Raw genomic sequence first — 8,976 nt, 5'->3', positions numbered from 1 at the left:
AGCAAAAGAAAGACATGGCAAGAAACTGTGTTTTTCTATTATTCTAGTAAAGGGAAGTAATGATGTAATAGGCGAGCACATGATTAATAATTGGTAATCACCGTAATCTAGCTCGGAGGCTGGCCACTGCTGAGAGCTCCAGAAGTACGGAGTCTAGCAAAAAGGAGATGCTGTCATTTGAAACTATTCAGAAGCAGCGTGACAAAGGTGCTTTGTGATTTAACATGTCAGGGACAAGGCGGGTGGAAGGCATTTTGCTACTTTAACTGGCATTGGTTCTCATACATCAGTGTTTCCCAATCCGGTCCTCGGCGACACACAGATGATCCACGTTTTTGCTCCCTCCCAGCTCCCTACCAGACAGTCTACGTTTTTGCACCCTCTCAGCTCTGGAGCCCGGACCAGATTGAGAAATACTGTCCTACACGGTAATTCCGCAGTCTCTCCAACGAATAGTTTCGATATGCGTGCCCCCCCACATGGCCACCACCCTCTCGCGCTGCCCTCCATCTGAAGAAACCGTGGTTTTAGGTTACCTGGAAGCGATACGGCGTCTCGTCGGGCCCCAGGACGAGCGTCCTGGGGTCCTTTAGGGGGTAAATGTAGCCGTGCTTCACGATCAGATTCCCCACATGAAGTGCCTCTGAAAACACACAAAGTGGTCACTCATTTCCACGTAAACTACTCAAAGCTCAAACAAATCCACTACTCGTAGCCCAGATTTAGGCATAGTAATTCTCTAAATTTTTGTCAGTGGAATACAGTAGAACACACGATAACTAGAAACTGAGTAGGCATATTATATTTTATTTTACGGTATAGCAAGTAACTGGAAAAAACGTTGACATGGTGCACAGAATAAGCCGCGGGGATGGTGCATTCCTCATCGGAACTATAATTAATTACGAGTAATTGGGACTTTCCACTTTCCGGCTGCCTCCGCGGCCATTGGCAGTCAGGCGCTCCCGGGGGTTTCAGACCGGCGCAGCAACAGCGCTGCTAGGGGGAAGCCTAGTGTTTACAGGGAGGGGTAACTGCTTACCGGGGCAACAGGTTTTTTGCCCATTCAAGTCTGTTAATGCATCTGCCATCTACTGCCTAAAAGTCCCCTCCTTTCCATTCCGACTTCTTTTCCAATCTGGGCTGTAAATCAGGGAAATCTGCTCCCTTGCTATTTAAAACCTCATCTGCATCGCCCGGGAATTCAGGACAACAGCGTCTTGCAGAAGTGCATAATGAGGGAGACGGATAGCGATATTTCTCCAGGCATGACTGACTGCCTCTGGCTATCAGCGAAGTTTGCATCGGGACTATCAAACCGTACAGCTCAGCATGCGTAGCGGCGCGACTCGGGACTGGCCTACAGATTATTTGTACTAATAGCCTCTCAGCAGAAAGATAAATAATTCAGCAGATAAATTGACGCCAGGGGAAGAAAATCCCAAAAGCTTCAGGCGAATGGGGTGTCTATGTTATGGACAAGCTCAATTCTGACATTTATTAATTCACAGGCTCAGCAATATCAATGGAACAGAACATGCTTCTGTCAGACACGTGAATTGCATATGCTTACACATAAATGCAGCTAGGCTAATCTGTTGTATGGATGACAAATTCTATTACTTCATTTGTATTTATTATTCAAAAGACTCGTTTATTTCTGTTATTTTATTACAAAAAAAAAAAAACCTGATGACGTCTTTCGCCAGCAGGGGCGCCATCGTCGTCACGAAGGGAAAAAAACAATCGATTAACCTCACATAAGAGCACCAGGTAACGCTTCCCTACATACTTCTCGGCCCTACCTTCTTCCATGATGGAGTACTTCTGAATTAGCCACTCCACGATATCATTTCCTGGGAAGGCATAGCGAGGAAGGCATCTAGTTAGAGTCGAGAAATGCATTAAGCCGTCATAAATCAAAAACGCTGAACTCGATAAATAAATTACATAAATAAATATGAGCGCAAGGAGATCGATGACAGTCTTAATGCACAGGATTCCCGAAGACCGCCGATGTATGGGCTTTCCTGTGAAGGGCTTAAATGACCATTAGGACCCGGCCCCCGGGACACTGCACGGCCGGGTGTAAGACAACCCGGGCGGCATGAAAAATTATTTTTAAAAAGTAAAATATGTATCGTGCACCTGTCATCGCATGTGGAATCACTGTGATTAACAGTCTTTGATTCTTCATCTTTATCCCCATGTCGGGATCTTGCATCGCCACAATGACTTGTTCAATCTGGGATAAGAAGAATAGTCAAAATCGTGAAATCAAGGTGACGACAGACATAGTGAAAACGTTCAACCTAGTAATATAATAATTGCTTAATGTGTGATTTGATATGTAATCGTTATATTCATCATTAAATCACCGGAGAGACACACTCATATATTTAGGCATATATATAAGTAAACTACAAGGTTTTTCCTCTGACTATCTTAACTGCACGTCAAAGACGTTATCGGATATTCCCGACTACAGACTTTCGGTTTGATCATTTATTCGCGTTATTAATTCGGCTCCTGATTACATTAAACTAAACATGCTCAGATTGTTACAACCTTTGCTTGTCGGTTATTTTTGGGATCTTTCTGGATGGGCTCAAGGCGGGGTCTGTAAGCACAAGCAAACTGCCAGCACTTTTGTTTTACATGAAAATAGTTTGATGTCGGCCTATTGCGTTATTGTCTGGCTATAATTTGGAGGCAATATTAAACAATAGGCCCATATATTGTAAATATACATGTTGTGTTGTTTTGTTGTTATCACAAACGTATAGCCTGATCATAAATTTCATGGATACCTGGATGTTGTATGTTCCATTATATTTATGAATGAATGATTTATGTGAAGTCTGGCTTAGATTCGAGAATTAATCATATAGATTAAAAAAAGTTTTCATTTAAAACTTATCTCATATAATAAAATCCTCGTCCGAACGAACATATGTCAGAATGAAAAAACATTTAAATTATTTTTGTGATGCATCAGTATCAATAGCTACAACGTCATAACAGATATAGATATAATGCGGTTCATACTTTTGAAGTTGATGCGTATCTCCCGAAAAAAATCAACTCCAGAAGAGTCCGCGTCTGTAAATGCCTGAACTTCGGAATCGATCCTACCTTTGTTAGGCGCGGCATCTGTGTCTTGCAGCTGTTCCCTTGGATAAAGATGTTAATTGTCATGCTTACAGCATCTCGATCTCCGGCGTTTGTGAAGTTGGGATTGATGCTGTCCTGTGTTTTTTTTTTCCTTCCACACTTAAGCTCTGCTTGTTACTGCCCCATAGCGGAGCGCAAGTGAAACGGACTACCGGAGATTTGCACTGTTTTTCTGTTAGTGTGTATAATCAAAATATGACTCAGTTTGGCCAGTTAGAAAAATATGATAATAGAAAAGTATTCTTTTCCTCTCACTTTTTTTTCTTGATTTAATTACCGACTTCATGTACTTACACTGTGTCCCGTTGCACGATGTAATATTGCGAAACTATGATTTTGTGGCAGTGTTTTGTAAAGGAATTTTCCGTTTAATCATCGTCTTAGTATAAAGCTATATGGTTGTTCTGGTATCAGTGGACGTACATTATGTATTTTTTCTTCTCTTGAGCACCATGGTCATGACATGAAGCTCAGTCATTGATTACTCGCAAATGTTAGTAGTCATCCGCTGTTTATCTTGAAGATGTAAAAGTAGTGCGCGTACATCTCCTCGTTAGTATAGTGGTGAGTATCCCCGCCTGTCACGCGGGAGACCGGGGTTCGATTCCCCGACGGGGAGAGTCTGCATCTTTTTGCCTCGGTCTCAAAAGGCACCAAGCTAGAACCGGCCCCGTGTTAGTGGAAACGGGGCTTGTGACTTGTACTCATGCATAATATTCTGCGGGTCGCTCAGCAGCGCAGCATATGAAACTAGACTCGGATTGTAAGTGTGTGGTTTTGATAATTGATGTATGGATGGATGGATCCTTAATAAGAGATATAAACAATAAGGTCCAGTCGCCAACTAATCATGTAAAATACGTCATAAACTCATGGTTGTTAAACCCAGAATAAAAATGAAGACGTATAACTAGGAAAGTCAACTTGCACATTTCAATTTTGGTTCGATATAATCACGTTGTCCTTAACCCTCCAGTGCAGGAGGGGACGGTAATGCGCATCGAATGTTTCCGAACCTGTGTGTGATACAACCGAGGAAGAGCCGATGACTTCGGGGGAGGAGGGGCAGGCGACTCGGAAGAAAAAGCAGCAGAACCCAATGCAGCCTGTAGCCCATTCAAAGGCCTACTGTTGGACCTCTGCTTATTTTGCAATACGTCTTTAGTACGGACTGAAAAATGTCCGATTTCGATGAGTTTGAGAAGCAGTTAAGCGAAAATCGGCAAGGTAAGTTTGGCTTTGAAGATCGGTGTATGCTCCCTGTTTTAGGGTAATAAAGTGGCCGGCGTGTCCTAGCGCCGAGGATGGTGCGGAGGGCACTTCTGCTGGTTCCGAAAAGAAAAGCGCGGCTGGGAAATCGGTGCCTTTTATCCGAGCGCTCGCCGATTCTGAAACCTGCCCGATTCTTCTTCTCCCAGCTGCCGCAGGATCCCCGAAAACTGACCGCTTTGGTAAATCAGTGACATTCTTTGCTTGGCATTGTTATAGAGATCGCTAGGCCTGCATCCATCAGTGCCCGGCGTACATAACATGGACATTTCAATGAAACGTTATTGGGGTGCACTCGATGTGAAAGCCTGCGGTTTTATTTATTTAATTATTTACCATTATACACTTGGATCATAAATTGTGACCCGCGTATTTTCATTCGCAGTAACACACTATGCATGGATGTTTGTTGCAAGCGTTATATTTTCAAGATCACGTTTAAAGTTTTATGCAAATAAAAACGACCGCGACCACTTGATTTAAAGTCCGCACTTAATAACAGTGTTAGTTACTTGGTTTTTAAATACTACGACGAGTTTTCTATATAATGATATGATTTTGTCTCTTTCCGATGCACAATAGCCTTTCCCTTGGGTCCGAAATGCTGGCCCTGTCATCCGTACAGAATAAGTCTTTCTCACACGATCGCCGTTTCTTCATGATGTATAGACTCTAAAAATCAGCCGCGTTCCCTGGAATCATAACAACTGCTTTTAGGTCGTTATTGCAAAGTCTTGCACCTGTATCTACCTTTACAGCGGATAGCAGTAACTAACAATGATGTACAGTTATATAACAATACACATATAACTTCATTAAAGTGCAGAGAATCCAGTAAACTGAATAAACTTAAGCCATACTAACGCAACTGAAATATACAACATGCGTTACAACGGAGTCGAAAGTAGGATTGATTTATGTACCTATCAAATGGCAATCTTGTCATATCAGCTCCTTATCACTAAATCACTAAAATGTCATTCGAAACGACCTGATTCGGCTAGACGAGCACTAAGTGCCGCCGTGTTTGATAAACTAGCAGTTCCAGTCATTCATATCTGCGCTCTGACTATGCCTGCGATTGCGGTAATTGGTTATTACCGATTTACGTAAGATGCATTGGCCGCTCCGTGTCTGTACTTTTGCAGCGGTGCATTACCGTAACGCTGTTATAACTGATGCATGAAGCTGATTCCTCGAGCAGCACCTGCGTTTAAATGCTTCACTGAAAACTGCACCTTCAGGGATTTATTTAAGCTTCTATATGAAGGACCTGCTGGGATAGAAAGGTGATATTTTATTGCTAGTTTAATAAAGTGCTGTCTGTCAGATTGAAACGATATTAATTACCCATCCATCGTCCAACCAGTTATCTTAGTCAGGCTCCCCTGGAGCCTATTCCAGGCAAATTCCCCATACAGAGAGCAGAGGCAAAATTCAGGCCTCCAGACTCGGAGGCGTGAGGCAACTGTACTCACCACTGTGCTCCTATATCATTAATTAGTCTGGTTATGTTTTTATTGTTTCACAACAGACTGACATTCAAGGGGATGTCCTTGTGCCCTTGAAATTATTAGCCATTGAGAGATGGGTGTGTTTGTTTCAGGAGGGTGTGATTGAATATGTGAATTGAATGGAGGTGCTTCATTCTGGTGAGGAAACTGGGGAGTTAGACCCCGTACCACATCTTGGTCTCCGTAAGTGACTTTTAAGGCATAGCGCTGGGTCAGTCAGCATCCAGCACCCCAGGGAAGTTGGTAATATGATTACTCTGTGACTCATGGGCTTCAAACCCACAACCATCCGGACACACATTCATAATCCCTCTGAGTTACACATCTTGGATTTATCGAAATGGATGGTAGGGGGGCAGTCATGTCGCTCCGCCCACCGTCTCACTGGTACCACGGTGTCGTCCCCCAGAGCGGGAGAAGGAGCGACACAAGAAGCGTAGCCGCAGCCGGTCTCTGAGCCGTGGCGAGAAGCACCGCCGCTGGAGCAAGGACTCCAGGGGGCGGAGTCACGAGAAGCGCAGCAGCAGCCGCGACCGCAAGGGTCGTGACCGACGGAGCAGCTCACGCGAGCACAAGAAGCACAGGTACCCCCCCTCACGGTCCCGGTTACAGGCACTGAAGCTGATATCTAGCATGGTTTGAGGCCTCTTAACAAGTTTCTTTCACAATCAACCAATTGGTTTCTTCGTGGTGGGAAGGGGGACTGTACCCATATTAAATTTTAACTGGCGTTTATAAGTAGCCCCCGCCATAGCGATGGGACCTCAAAGCCAGCCTAAAAAGTGGCGCATGGTCACACCCTCATGACCTTAAACTGCCTGCGATCCAAAGTTAAATGTAAACATTCTGCCATCTGTTTGTTTTTGCCAGATTCTGAGTGTTTACACTGTATTGTTTGGGGAAAACAACCTTCTGTTTTGTGTTTGGGCAGCTACTCTCCTCGGAGAAGCCGTAAGAAAAGGACATACAAGTACTGGGATGTTCCCCCTCCGGGATTCGAGCACATCACCCCCATGCAGTACAAGGCAATGCAAGGTTTGGATGCGACGCTTCCATGTGTGCTAGTTCAGTATTGCAAGGTTATGGTATATTGGTTGCAATGAAAGCATTTATTCTGGAGTGCCCTCCTCCCCCCTGCTGGTCAAAGAGGGAATAACACTTGGGATGATTTCAGACAGTGTGAAGAGAGCTTAAACCTAGGGGTTAGAAGCAAATGAAGGCGACGATCCGGATGTTCTGGCCGTCCCTGGTTGGGGTCTTGAAGCCCTTTCTCCTCCCCACAGCTGCAGGGCAGATCCCCACGATAGCTTTACTGGCAACATCCACCACCAGCGGCGTGGCAGTGACGCCCACCCAGGTGCCGATGGTCGGCAGCCAGATGACCCGGCAGGCCAGGCGGCTTTATGTCGGCAACATCCCCTTCGGCCTGACGGAGGTGAGTCCAGGCAAAGTCCCGCGTTGCCTTCTGTCATGCATACTGGTGTCATGTGTAGCTCAGTGAGTTAGGACACTGAGCCGGTCACAAGAAGGTTGTTGGTTCAAATCCCTTGGGCAGCAGAGTGATTTCACCATTGGGCCCCCGAGCGCAGCCCTTAAGCACTATTTGCTCTAGGAACTGTCTGGTCCTGCTTCTTCAATGAAATGTATGTTGCTTTGGATGAAAGTGTCCGCAAAATAAATAGATAAATGTACTAGACTTGTCAGTCATTTTTTTTCTCGTTTGCCTGTTTTGATGTCTTCAGACGTCTGCCTGTCTTCATTCAGTGTGTCTGCCTGTCTTTTTAGGAGGCCATGGCGGATTTCTTCAATACCCAGATGCGATTGGCTGGCTTATGTCAAGGTCCCACCAATCCCGTCCTCGCTGTTCAGATAAACCAGGACAAGAACTTTGCCTTCCTTGAAGTAAGAGTCTTTCCTGCCTAATGGCTGCTGTGTCCAGGCGGAGACCGCAGCCTTCCCTGATTAACGACGTTCTTCGTTCTGCCCTAGTTTCGGTCCGTGGATGAGACCACGCAGGCAATGGCCTTCGACGGCATCATTTTCCAGGGTCAGTCGTTAAAAATCAGGCGGCCCCACGACTATCGCCCCCTGCCTGGCATCTCAGAGCAGCCCGCCTTCCACGTACCAGGTCCGTTTTGCTTGTCGCCGTCATAACCTTAATCTTTATTTACCTTTGAAGAGCCGATCGGCAAGGCCAGTTTTTTGTACTCGTTACGGACTGACTGTCCTTCGCAAGCTGCGGATGTCTTGTCATATAAAGAGGGAGACTTTCACTTTTATTTACTTAATGTTGTAAATATTTAGCAGACAGTTTTATCCAAAGTGAAGAATGTTTTTTTTTTTTTTTTTTTTTTTGAGAAATCAGGGTCAGCCTGTCCCTAGAGCAAACTCGCCGGCCCAGTGGTGTGATCACCAGTGATGTGAACCAGTGATCTTCTGATGATAACGCTGGCATCCTAACCAGCTGAGCCACACACACACACACACAGCTCAGTCACTCACTTCTTACTGTTAACATAGGGGTGTTGTGTGGCTCTGTGATGTTTGCCCATGAAAAGAAGGTTGCTGGTTGGCAGGGTTGGCAGAGTGATTTCACCACTGGGCCCTTGAGCAAGGACCCTAACCCCCAAATTGTTCTAGGGTTGCTGGCTCCTATTCTAGTTAAAAATTCTGGACACACCTACTGAAAATGACTTGTTTTTCAGCAAGATAATGACCCAAAGCCCACCTTGAAGGTTATGCAAGTAGCTTATTACCTTGTGAACTAGGAAAGAGATGGTCCCCACAGCCCCCCAACCTAAACTCTATAGAGCTGGTTTGGGATCAGTTGGATGAGAGTAAGAGTAAGGTAGCCAGCTTGCGCGCAGAACTTGTGGAAACTCGAGGACTGTTGGAGAAACGGTCCAGGTGGGTACATATGTTAGCTGGTTGAGTCCGCAATGCTGTCATCGAAGCCAATGGCTCCTATTTTGAAGAGACAAAAATTTTGTCTTTGCAGTACTTCATATGCATAACTTCC

The 8,976-nt window shown here is 45.0% G+C and overlaps 1 non-coding gene across 1 annotated transcript; it reads left to right on the top strand.

Annotated features, from left to right (window-relative positions):
• The first annotated feature begins 3,721 nt into the window (after nt 1-3,721).
• On the top strand, nt 3,722-3,793 carry trnad-guc (transfer RNA aspartic acid (anticodon GUC)). The gene has a single exon. It is a non-coding gene; the product is annotated as a tRNA-Asp (tRNA).
• The last annotated feature ends 5,183 nt before the right edge of the window (nt 3,794-8,976 follow it).

This window comes from Brienomyrus brachyistius, unplaced genomic scaffold, assembly GCF_023856365.1.
Source record: "Brienomyrus brachyistius isolate T26 unplaced genomic scaffold, BBRACH_0.4 scaffold1337, whole genome shotgun sequence".
Classification (NCBI taxonomy): domain Eukaryota; kingdom Metazoa; phylum Chordata; class Actinopteri; order Osteoglossiformes; family Mormyridae; genus Brienomyrus; species Brienomyrus brachyistius.
Note: the sequence above shows the minus strand (reverse complement) of the source record. Positions and strands in the feature narration are given on the sequence as shown.